At 36.4% G+C, this 10383-nt stretch overlaps 1 protein-coding gene across 1 annotated transcript in view; it reads right to left on the reverse strand.

Moving 5' to 3' along the window:
* The window catches only part of CCDC80 (coiled-coil domain containing 80), a 76516-nt gene extending 70430 nt beyond the window's left edge, over positions 1–6086 (reverse strand). Inside the window, exon 1 of the mRNA XM_072426787.1 lies at positions 5695–6086. The gene's annotated coding sequence lies outside the window, so the exon portion shown is untranslated. The remainder of the gene's footprint in view (positions 1–5694) is intronic.
* Positions 6087–10383: the final 4297 nt, after the last annotated feature.

Here is a 10383-nt window from a genome sequence, read left to right on the forward strand (position 1 = left end):
CACCATTCTTAGCATTGCTGAACCTATCCCATGTGATCACTTCAATCATGGAGACATATAGCCAAAACTGTATATGTTCCTACTGGGGAAATTCAGCTCCCTCCCTTCACTAAAGAGAAGCGTGTTTAGTTCTGTCTGTATTGCTCGTGATAAGTAGCCCCAAACGTTCTCTGTAGTATGTTAACAAAAGGACAAGAAGTTAGGCTAAATCTCTAATAGAGACCAACATAAAAGTAAAATCATTACAGAGGTTTCTGACATTTTCCCATTCTATCAAATAATAAGAAAACAAAATTGGTTAGACATACACATTAAAGGAATATTATAATGGGTTGAGATTAACGTTCATCACAGCAGATGCACCCTGCTTTAAGACTGTGCTTCTAGTTGAAACTTTGGTATGAGCCCTCCAATGAGGAATGAAAAATTAGTGATGAATTTTAAGATTTCCACTCTGTAAATAACACGTTTAATGATAGACAAAGGGTCCCCATACTTTTTGCAGGAAGTCTTGCTGACCTTGCAGTCATTTTCTTGTAGACCACAAGGTATGTATGGTCATTAAAACAGCTAGCCAATAGGAGAACCCCTTTTGTGCACCAACTAGTCACATAGTTATTTGGGGCATTTTGATAGGGTGATAGGGGATTTAGTGCATTACTGACCTGCAATTTGCACAAGCAGCATTATCAACATGTAATTGTTGCCAGGCTGAATTTAACCCGGCAATCATAGTTTGAAAAAATAGACTGTACATTATGTCTTACTTTATCAAAAAAAGAACAATCCAAGAGAACTGTGCATTAAGCTGGCCACACACATTCTAATCAGATTGTACAATTTTCTTAGTTTAGATAAAAGTATACGTAAATGTCCAGGTGAATGAGCCTATATAGGATTTTATGCAGTCGTTAAATTTGGAAAGGAATTCATGAAACACTAAATGGATTATTTGGAACTTAAGTGATTGCTTTATGCCGAACAATGAACATTCTTTGAACCCTTGTGGATATTTTATAGCCTGTGGACAGTGACTAACAAAGCTATAGATAATGCTAAGCAATATAAAGAAATTGGTGAATGTGATCTCAGCATCGTTCTGTGCATGGAAAAGTTTTTATCAACAAGGAACAATGGGGGACAGCCACCGGGAGACGGTAGGAAAAGCTGCAGAGACAGGCTTTACGAACGATTTTTGACCAATCGATCGTTCGTCGTTCGTTCGTCGTTCATTTCCAACGATAAAAATTGGAAGTGTGTACGCAGCTTTACTTTAGCAAAAAAAGAACAATCCAAGATAACTGTGCATTAAGCTGGCCACACACATTCTAATCAGATTGTACAATTTTCTTAGTTTAGATAAAAGTATACGTAAATGTCCAGGTTAATGAGCCTATATAGGATTTTATGCAGTCGTTAAATTTGGAAAGGAATTAATGAAACACTAAATGGATTATTTGGAACTTAAGTGATTGCTTTATGCCGAACAATGAACATTCTTTGAACCCTGGTGGATATTTTATAGCCTGTGGACAGTGACTAACAAAGCTATAGATAATGCTAAGCAATATAAAGAAATTGGTGAATGTGAGCTCAGCATCGTTCTGTGCATGGAAAAGTTTTTATCAACAAGGAACAATGGGGGACAGCCACCGGGAGACGGTAGGAAAAGCTGCAGAGACAGGCTGCAAATACAAAGATGACAAGGACATGGTGAGCGTATGTGACATGCAGAACAGAGCAAACATAGGACCCAAGTGTGAAGTATAACTAGTCATTTATTCAAACACTGAAAGTCAACAGCAGAGATGAGGGAGACAACATTATAGCCCTTAAGATACCACAGTGGGAGTGCAGTAAGTGAAATAAGTAAAAGTAAAGAATTTGTTGTTCAAATGGACAGTCTCAGTGGAGATTGAGTCAGGGGACATTATATACCTTTTCCTTCTTAAAATAGGATATAGTAAGTTTATTTAGAGTGGGGAGGGAAGCTTTGGCTTAGATAGAAGTATACACAATTTAACATGTGTTGCTCTAGGGATACAGCCGTGACATCATAAACTCCTTCCAATAAAGTGTATTTAAGACCTAACAATTATTGTATCTGAATTGGTACAATTGATCTATTAAATATACTATTGAAAGCATTTTGTTACATTTATTTGATAACTGTTCATCTTTATATGTGGAACTGTCCTGTGTTTTCTCTGCAGACCTCTGTTATCTCAAGGAGGCCTTTAAATCCTTCTAGTTTTTATCTCCGAGACCTGAGTGTGGGAGTTTTGAGAAAAAGATACTTGACAGGGCTGAAAATATTAATAAGTGTGTTGTCAGTCCTTAAAGGATTTTCTGGAAAGTCAGCAGGTATTATTCTGTAATTTAAGGGTGTTTAAAAGCATAATACATGGGGAAATGTGCACATATCTACAAGATGTGCTGCATATGTTTATTTCTCCGCAGGCTTAGGAGATTTTGATTGGTTTGTGTATGCTGTGAATAAGTGAGTGGGACTCCAAACCTAACTGTTTCAATCTTACCTATTCACGTAGAGATGACCCAGAGATAATTGTGATATAATACTGAATGAGATATATGGTATACAATCTTATGAAAGATGTAAAATATAGAGAGTAAACATTTAAAAATGAAATGCTGATAGCTGTACACTATACGACATGGGAGCTGGTGGTGGGTAGATGCCAGTTGGCCTGCATGCTAGCTGTCAGTTGGCAGAGATTTATACTGATTAGACAGTACAATACACTAATCTATGTCTGGGACAACAAGAATAGGAGGATAAGTTAGTGACATTGACATCATACTGGGCCAGATGGTAGCTAATACTAGGAAATGGGTAGACTGAAATAGTAGTCTTGGTTCCCACCAACCTCTCTTCTTTTGTTTTCAGTATTTCAGCAACAAATATGCTCAAGGGGATATAATCTGAGAAATAGTTCTGTTTGCTGATGCTGATAATTTGTGCATCTTCTTCGCATTGAACACACAACCTTTACAGAATGTTTGGTACCAGAAGGCTTGCAGCATATAGTTCAGCTTGTACCATAATGTCTTACCTATGGCACATAGTACTGTAATTTTTTCCCTGTCTCATTATATGAATAATATGTATGACTCGATTTCACTGAAAAGGACCAGAAAAAGCCTGAGCCTGTTCAGAAATTATGCATAGTGGTTCTCCAATCTTCATAAAGGTTTTGGAGTGGGAAAGCAACCAAACCATAGGCCCAGGTGCAGCAGCCCACTCTATGACCTTTATACTTTCATCATAATGACTATTGCATATTTAGAACCCAAGTCCAAGTGCTGTACAAAAGAAAACCTGGTGTCCAAGCTATGCCAATAGTGCTTTTTAATAGTTTGGAGCTCTTTGTATCCGAACATCAACTACAAACCTGGTATAAATATTTACAGTGATGTGTGTGGAGAAGTGCAGAAGAACCTTGGATATAGGCATGGACTGAGGGAAATGTAAAGTTGGCTGCTGCACAAGGACCGCTGACCCTCCTCAGCCAACAAGTTCATTGTTCAGCAAGGGGGCCCAAGTCAGTTCTGCATGGGGTCCACTGTTGACTACATCTGCCACTGTTTACATACTGTCTGTTATAAACACAGGCTGTTAGGCCACCCCTATCCATCCCTGGGACCACAGGGACAAATTTTACTATTCTGTTCTTATTCTATGTGCTAATGTATCCTGGTGATGATCATATAGGTTCTCTCACCACCTATGACTTTGGGCCTGATTTATAAAAGGTCTCTAAGGCTGGAGAGGATACGCTTTCATCAGTGAAGCTGGGTGATCAAGCAAACCTGGAATGAATCTGGTCCAGGATTAAAAATATTTGCTAACTAATACCAAATTACTTTTAAAAAAATCCATTCAAGGTTTGCTGGATCACACAGCTTCACTGTTGAAAGTGTATCCTATCCAAGCATGGAAAGTTTTATTAAATCAAGCCCTTTGTTTTTTAGTATAACACCCAAATGACCTTCATTTAGAAAGACTGTCCCTCTTTTAAACCAAATACCTCTGTTCTGCCATGATTTAAAGACCACTAGTAAACAACACAAAACCTTTCTCCCAACCATTCATTTATTTAATTTGTTATTTCAATTAGTAAAAAAGAATAGCAAAGGTAGAAAAGGCACTATTGGGTTTAAAAAGACCCAATCAGGTGGACAATTCTGGAGTGTCAGATGCTGGTGTCATACACTGCTTGACATGGTTGGTTCCTCTGACTTCTACATTATTGCTAAGTCCTACAGTGACATAGGGGTCCAGGAAGGTGTGAGGATGTGTTAAACACTTAACAGTGCTGACACTGATATAGGAAGGAAGGGAAGGGAATCATATGGGCCACTGGGGAGATGAAAATGCTTGTTCTGTTACAGGAGGCCACCATTTTGATTTTTTTTTTTTTTTTAAATCCGACTACTTTATATATTCATTCTTTACAGTCTGTGTGGCTGGTATTATAGCAGGAAAGTGCTGTATACCTGCAAACTTCTTTCCTAAAACCCATCCCCCGTGTACTAGGTAATGCAAAGGTATCCAATGATAATCTGGTTCTGTTTTCTACTCTAATATCCCAAAGCTGAAACTTCTATTAGCTCTTTATATTTAAAATGTATTTGACTAACATTGCAGTACAAGCTTCATAACTGAATTGTTTCATTTAGTATTTGTATATGTAAACATTGTGGGTCTTCAAATATTTTATAACATAAAATAAAAAGTTGTATTTTTAATTTTATATGTCAACTTTCGGTGTATCATTTTCTAGTCTATATCATGAGGTTGGCAACATGTTACAAGTCTAATGCTTTTATTTGCATGCCGCTGGATAATTTATAGCACCTAAAACTTTACATTTAACTTTGACAGTTTCTTGCTTCTACAACCTGGATGAATATAATTCTGAGTCATATCAGTCTCAACCCTCCCCCAACCTCTTTAGCTTCTGTCTCTCCGCAGAGAACATTTGGCTTCCTGAAATCTTTTTCATAGTCTCTGCTCTTTGGCTGTTTGAACAAATGCTGCAATGTTTTCCCCTTTTTCCTGAATGGTCAGCTGTATCAATATGGCCTAATATAAAAAAGTATGTTTGCTACATGTGCAGTTCTCTTGAAGGCTGGAGGAATGCCAACTAATTGTGGGTAGGAGCGGCACTACATTACAGAAAGGGTTAAAGGGTTCTCTAAGCAACACATTGCAAGAAAAGTAAACTTCAGCTGCTGAAGTAAAGGAAAAAACAGTAAAGATGTAAACATAAATTTAAAAGCAAACCAAAAGGCACACCATTCCTGTAAAAAGGATCATTCATTCAAGGGGTTTTGAACAAAATTACAGGTTAATGTACCTTCCCACTGAACTTTTTTTTAAAGCAACCATATTAACCACATGTTTGTATTTTTAGTCTTTTAAATGTTTTAAATACCACCGACTTGCAGAATAGGTTACAAATTCACATTTTAAACAAATAATTCATTTTGCATCCTAATTCTGCACAGCTTATATGCATTGCATTTCTTCTAGTACTTTCTGAATGTGTGTTTAAAGTAAGCCAAAAAAAAGTTGGAAAGTTTGAAAAGAAAACTTTTACCGTGCTGACATTGAAAAGAATGACTGCTTGCGTGAATGTTAAAAAGATATACAAGGGTGCGATTGATTACCTTGTCTTCTGCTACCAATTATACATCCATTTCTATCTTTTGATGGAGTCAGCTGTACTCTTCTAACATCTGGATTTTCAAACACTCCTTGTCTTCTCCCTCATTTTCAACTTCTGCTTGGTCCTTTGTTTGTGGAAGGGATGAGTATGGATTAATAGAAATTGTAGTCTTGTCTGTAGGAAATAACAAAAATTTCACCCAGGCCGGTGTTTATTGTGCTCCCTTACTTCTTGTTCCTGATCACTTTTGATATTTTGTTGAAGGGAGAGAAGTTTAAGGGGAAGAAAAAAAAAATAAGTGCTGTGCTCTAGAAGTAATTCACACAAGAGCAGCAGCCACTGCGAGCCAGGGAGAAAATTTGGGAAGAATTTAACTGATCAGCACAACACCGCCTCCTGCCCAATGGAAGTAGTGAGGGAGGGCTGAGGACTCTCATATTCCTGTGGGGAAGAAACATTACACATCATCAGAAAGCAAGGACAGATGTTCATTTGCTAAATTTGCTTGCATTCTGAATAATGCTTATTTCCTATTTTAAAGTAGATGTAACGCCAAACTCAACAACACTTAACATGCTATCAAAACAGTTGAAAACCCTTTAATACAAAATCTATAACAGCAAAACATTTTCTTTATCTATTGCTGCAGGAACTCCAGCAATGATGTCAAGTTTCTTGATGGTGACAACAGTGTTCCACTGATGTGTGGTAGCAGCCACTGGTAGTCCCCACCTGAACGCGTGACAATGCCGGAGCACAATTAGGAGACAAAAATTTGTCACCTTATAACAGGGAGTATTTTAACAAAGATGTTAATGGCAAGACCACCAGGCATTACAAACTGCAAATGAAAAGATAATTAAAATGCATTTTAAAGTCCGGGATTGGGTGTATGTGTACTTTAAATATAAAGACACATTCATACAGAATCGTGGAAAGATACCCTCCACAAGAACTCGCCACAAACTAAACCATAAATAGCAATTGTACATTCAATAACAAACTAGTGGTGAATAAGGTACAAAGGTGATCATAGATACACTGGGGTTGAAAAATAATAATAATGATAAAAGCTGTTCATATAGCAAACTGAATTATTCCCATGAAAGTGATATATCACTTAGCTTAGTAAATGAGATAAAGCACTCCATCTTTTAAAAGAATCTCCTTGCATATGATTTGGTATTTTTTGCAAAGTGAAGGGACTTTAAGCTAAAAGAATGATTCCTTGCAAAGTGATAATTTACCTTGGGATGTAAACAGTCTACATTCATAAGTATATCAGTCCCAGTGTACTTTAGGGCTCCAGTAAGTAGACTGAATACCAGATGTTCTAGGGCTAAAAGAAAGGAAATGGAAATATAAATGTAAAAGTATAATTTTGTTATTACTTTAAGTATGGTCAAACTTTTTTTATGGGTGACAAGTTTCTTTCCTGCTGAGAATTTTTTTTTATTCACTTACTGGTCTAGAAAGGCAATAGGATATGGGAAGAAATCTCATGTCTCCTCTTTTGAGACAGTTGTCCTAAAAATATTTGCGTTGAATGATTTACTCTTGCTCTGGTGACAAATCTATAATTATAGATTTACACTTACTTCCAGCCTCAGTGACAAGGATTACCAAGACAATCAGGTAGTTGAATTTCCACATCAGGACACAAACAGCAATATAAATCTAACAAAGGCACTCTTCTCGAATCTATTCTAAACTAAAACAAATCAATTTGCATTGATACAAAACTTCAGCTAATTCTATTAGAAGATGCAAATAGCAATAATGATGTGAAAATGCAATTGCTGGCAATCAATAAGATTTAACTTTTTTTGTAGTCAGCTCAAATCTTCTGGCATTTCCTTTTTAATATTGCTCCATGCTAATAACATTTGAACAGCTCATCTACAAATCTTTTTTCCAGCCCAAGTGATTGTATAGGTCATACATTCCTCGCCATCGCCTGAGAGGCATGGAGAGTACAATAGACTCTCATCACAGGAGAATACTTGGGCTTTTTTTACAGGAATTTTTTGTGATTCCAGTAGACGGATCATTGTAGCCAGATGTTGAATATTATTCCCAGGATCTTACACATGTACTGAACTGTAAGCCATGGGACTGATATTTGAATTGACTTAAATGGCTACTCCATCAATGGTTTCTAAACTCCTAATAAAGAATTTTATGACATATGTATACCTGGCAGACAACCTATATGTGATTACTGTACATTACAAGATTGGATATCTGCAGGTACAGTTTTTTTGTCCTGTGTTGTTGCCATTTTAGTATAATAACTTTTTCTTTTGTGCCAGATCTGGATACCTTTATGAGCCTAGGTATAAGTGATTACAATTAGCAACACTGGTACCCTGTTTCCCCTATGATAAGGCACTGTCTTATATTTTTTGAAATGCCAAAATATGCCCTAGGTCTTATTTTCAGGGGGATGTCCTTTTTTCCATGAAGAAGACTACAGTACACATTTATTGTTGAAAATCACTCATGATCACTCATGTGCCATTCATTGTCCCCTTCTGATCACTCTCTTATTTGATGGGGATGGCTTATCATCGGGGAAACACGGTAACTACTGTAGGTATACGTCTTGTATTTGTCTGTCATTTGCACCCCTATTTAATGTACAACGCTGCGTAATATGTTGGCTTTATATAAATCTTGTTTATTATTATTAATAATAATAATACTATTAATAATAATGGCCCTACAAGAAGCACCTACTCACTGTGTGCTACATACCTATACAATATTTGAGGTCCTAATGTTTCTATGTAATCCTCAGGGAGGTTACTCCTGGAAGTATACAGTATGTGTATTTCTGGAACCCTTTTCTAGGGTATCCTCTGGTTGGTCAATGATTTTAGGAATTATATTACTAAACTTACTAGGACAAGTACAGAACACAGCCAAGTCAACCATCTGCCATACTCAAGAACCTTGACTTCAGGGAACTTGCTATATTGCCCACTGTGTTCTCAGAAATAAATGAGTATTCACTATCCCAGTTGCTGCATGGAAAGTGGGACTTAATATGTAGTTTTAGGGTATGTTGTATAACCCCTTTCAGCCCCTATAGATACTTTGTCAGGATTATAATATAAATTATAAGGGAACATTCCTAATTTCCAACATTTCTAACTTTTCTTTATTGGAGGTTTTACATAACTGTTTGAGCCCATGACAAAACAACATAGCATGACTACATTGTTACCATAGGTTATGGTAGTAAAATACCAAAATCCTTTTTTTTAACTCTTAACTTGTTATAAAAAATTACGAAGTTGATAATAATCATTTCACAGCTATTTTTGTCAATAAACACGTTTGATTTTCTGTACAAAATAAATATCAAAACAAAAATGTTATTTATTGCAACATATTAGATCTTAGTGGTAGCATTGTAATTCTGGCAGTTACACATTTCCTGTCCTAGGGTGACACTGTAGCCCCCTGTTGTCCCCCTCTTCCACAATTACTTCTACCTCTGTTCTCTTGTCTATTACTAGTGGTCAGACAGTTCCAATCAGGGTCTCTTTCTGTCTCAGCACATATAAAGCAGTGAACAGAACAAAATGTATTCAGACTGCTGTTTAAAGTTGCCTAAGGGAACCATTTTTAGTGGTATTTCACCAAAAATAATCATTTTAAACCTTGAAAACTGAATCTGCACTTGGAATTTCAGAATCCAGTCACATTTTTTTTGGTTTTGATCCAACACCAAAATTTTTTCCATTCCCCTTACTTATATCCATTACATATAGGAAGATGTTTTGTAGTCCACGTGCAAACAATGTAAAAGAAAAGATTGCAAAAAGGACAGAGAGCACAGAAAATGATCAATGTACATGATTTTGGGCAGAATCAACACAATAGGTAGACATAACAACACTTTAAGGCTATGCTAAATAGATCAAACAGGAGCAGATAAGAGAAGTTAAGCTTTTATTCTTACTTACAGTAAGGGAGCAGCGTAAGAGGGAATTGCTGAATTTAAGAGTTTCCATGAATAATCTTTAAACTGGCATTTGAACATATAACATAAAATGATCTTAAACTGTGCATAATAATGTTGAGGAATACTAAAACCATGAGTACATTTACCATCTGTTCTTTGCATTGTGTACTTAACATAACCATACACTAAGTCAGAAGATGAGTATTGATCCCAGACATTTATTATTAGGTATGGTGTTCATAGATGGATGCCTTATTTTACAACAGGTATACAGTAAAATATGAATACTAATGGAATGCTTTGTGAGACAACGCTTAAATGCCTTATCTTCCGCTAGAACAAAGGTAACACATTTTACAGTAATATAGCAAATCAATGCACAGTCATGGCATGAATGATTTTTTCATTACTCATAATGCAGAACTCATAAAACCATGTGAATTTTTTTCCAGAAGTGCTCTGTATTCCTTATTTTGTGACCTCAAATGTTAATCTTCTATTGATTTATGACTACAATGTTTATTTCCATTGTTTTTTAAGCCAGTGGAGTCTCCATCCACTCCGCGTCCTAAAATGTCTAAAACTTAGTGAACCCCAAAATGTATTTAGTTGACCTATGTGGGATTTCAATTCACACATTTGTGTCTAAGTTCCATTTTACTTGGCTTGTTCACACCTGCAGCATTGGGCTGTGTTGGGTAGTGTTGCTCAATGCAG

Source organism: Pyxicephalus adspersus, chromosome 1, assembly GCF_032062135.1.
Source record: "Pyxicephalus adspersus chromosome 1, UCB_Pads_2.0, whole genome shotgun sequence".
Lineage (NCBI taxonomy): Eukaryota > Metazoa > Chordata > Amphibia > Anura > Pyxicephalidae > Pyxicephalus > Pyxicephalus adspersus.